Source organism: Centruroides sculpturatus, unplaced genomic scaffold (genome assembly GCF_000671375.1).
Source record: "Centruroides sculpturatus isolate CEXI.00-Female unplaced genomic scaffold, Cexi_2.0 scaffold677, whole genome shotgun sequence".
In the NCBI taxonomy this organism is placed as follows: domain Eukaryota; kingdom Metazoa; phylum Arthropoda; class Arachnida; order Scorpiones; family Buthidae; genus Centruroides; species Centruroides sculpturatus.
Window position 1 is genome coordinate 451768 of NW_019385011.1, and position 2656 is coordinate 454423.

The 2656-nt window shown below is 31.4% G+C and overlaps 1 long non-coding RNA gene across 1 annotated transcript; it reads right to left on the reverse strand.

The window, feature by feature from the left end:
• Positions 1 to 1148: 1148 nt before the first annotated feature.
• LOC111633378 lies at positions 1149 to 2452 on the reverse strand. Its single transcript, XR_002758047.1, has 3 exons — positions 2332 to 2452; positions 2101 to 2192; positions 1149 to 1287 (listed from the first exon to the last, which is right to left on the reverse strand). It is a non-coding gene; the product is annotated as an uncharacterized LOC111633378 (long non-coding RNA).
• Between the last annotated feature and the right edge of the window lie 204 nt (positions 2453 to 2656).

Here is a 2656-nt window from a genome sequence, read left to right on the forward strand (position 1 = left end):
TTCTGCTATCTGCATAATCCTTTTTATTTCTTTATTTCTTTTCATAATGTTATTGCAATATAGAAAAGCCCTTCTGACTAAGGCACGAAAAGTTGCTAATTTATAATGAAATGGATCATTGGACTGCGCAGGAATGTAGAGTGGGCTATGTGTTGGTTTGGTATACACATTAGTAGATAAATGCCCTTTCTTAAAGATGATATTGATATCCAAGAAATGTATCACTACGGAACTTTTCTGCTCTAGCTTCAGGTTTAGGCTGTCTTTGTTATCGTTGGTTCTTTCTATAAAATTACTGATTCCTCGATTACTTTTCCATAGTATAAAGAGGTTACTTTTCCATAGTATATCGTCCACATATCTCTTGAAGTAAACAATATCATTTCTGAAGCTATGCACAACCTTTTCCTCTATTTTTCTAACCACCAATTCACACAGAAGCCTCGATATTATTGTGGTCTAGTAAATACGCAAAGTGTGCATTCAACAAAAATGTAAGAACCGTCATGAAGGAGATTGTGGACAGTAAAGGATCAATGTTAATCTTAAAACGAGTACAAGTACTGAATCTGTACAAGATTCTAAGAAATGATAAAGGGGATATTAAGAAGGAAGATAAAGCAGGAGTTTATAGAATCCCGTACAAGAACCAGCAGTTAGGAATAGAAAAGGAGTACATAGGAGTTACAACGAGAAACCTAGGAGTAAGGGTCAGAGAGCATAAATATGATATTAGAAAAAGATCTAACACAACGGTTCTGGCTTAGAAGGCTCAGGCCCAAGGATCCGTACTTAGGTGGGAGGATGTGGAAATCATCAGACAAGTGCACTCCCCAACTTTAGTGAAAACTGCTGAAAAAATGGAAATATATAGGAGCAAGCTAGATGAAAAACGTATAAACGCCAGAGATGCAGAGGGCCTACCCTCAGCATGGAAGTATGCCATTAAAAAACTTACAAGTAACTCTTGAATTGCGCCATATCCACAATTGCGTTATGGGAACCTTAATGATTTTTATTGGTTAACGGATAGTGGCTTATAATAATATTTAATAGTTGTATGTTATTTATTTTTACATTTATGTATTTTTACGCTTTAATTTTAATTTTAATTAGTTGCTACGTTGTCNATATAAGAGAACCTCTAATGCATCTCTGAATTTTTTCCTTTCATCTTCTTTGATTTTTCTCAGCTCTGGAGATATATAAAAAGCATTTTGCTGTATGTTTTTTAATTCACTAGCAGTCAGTATAGTAGTTTTAATAGTTGGTTCAGGTCGAGGAATACTAAAAATATAAATATCCAGTTATTATTTGGAGCTGAAACCAAATTAAAATGCAAATATTTTTTCTGACAATAAACTAACAAAAAATTTATCATCATTAGACCTCAGATGAATGTAAAGCTTTATTTCTTTCAAAACAGACAATAATGGCATAGAAATCTGTGTGTGTGTGTGTGTGTGTGTGTAAACTGTAAGATTTTATCTCTGTTGAGTGATAGTGACTCTCCATTACCTCATAGTCCATCTCTATACCATGTGTCTAATGGCAGGTGAGCCATTAAGAGCCTTTCTACTCTAAAATATTCTTTACATACCTCCCGATACATCAAAAATCAGATTCTAATTTTTTAAAGATTCCTCTCAACTATTTACTAGAAAGAACCTTATAATCTGTACATTAAACATAATCACTAATCAATTTAATTTTGTTATAATAGATCATAAGATATCAATCCTGCATACTATCAGGATATAAGTCTTTGCTGACAATTTATGTCAAATCACAAATATTTTTAGTCTTTGTGATGCAATTTTAAACACTGTTTCGGGATAATTTCCAGTTGTTTTGATTTTAAAATTATTCACTACTGCTGGAAACAAGTTTATAGAAGTGTAACTGATGAAAGTTGCTCCTGGATCCATCCCATTAAGCATTTTGCTCGTATAAGAATAGTTTACATTGCAAGAAGGGCATCAATGATGCACAACAGAGATAAAAATCCTGATCCGTATAAAACAAATTGTATGAAATGTAATATGGAAAAATATAGTGAATATAGTGTAAAATAAATAAATGAATTGGTTTAAAACTTACATTAATTTCCTAAAAACTCCATTTTCGAACAAATTAATGACATCACAGTGAGTTCCTTTAAACCTCTGAGGAGAATGTCTTTTTAAGCAGCTCTATATTTCAGAATATAAATAAAATTTGAATCAAATAAACAAACGAGTATAAAACAAAATTTATACAGATCTAAGTCGAACAATACATAAATAAACAATAGAATAAGGACTGGCGTGTAAGATACAAAATACCGTTTACCATTTTCCGATTTTGATGAAAAAATCTATTTCAAATTCAAATTTTCAAATGTTGCTATGGTAACGCGTAAATAACAAAAACAGAACTTCCCCTAGCGGCATTATTAACCAAATTTAATTCGCCAAACAACGAAATTAATATAAATGTCGTATTTATTCAAACAAACCATTTATAATTAGACCTGTAATTTATAGCAAAGAATTATACTTGTTTCAAATTTGTAATGTTAACAGAATATGTTTGTAATTTTACGACGCAGAGTTAATGTCACCGGCTAGTTTAGTTATATAAATCGATTTCAAAGTAAATTAAACTAATTCATTAA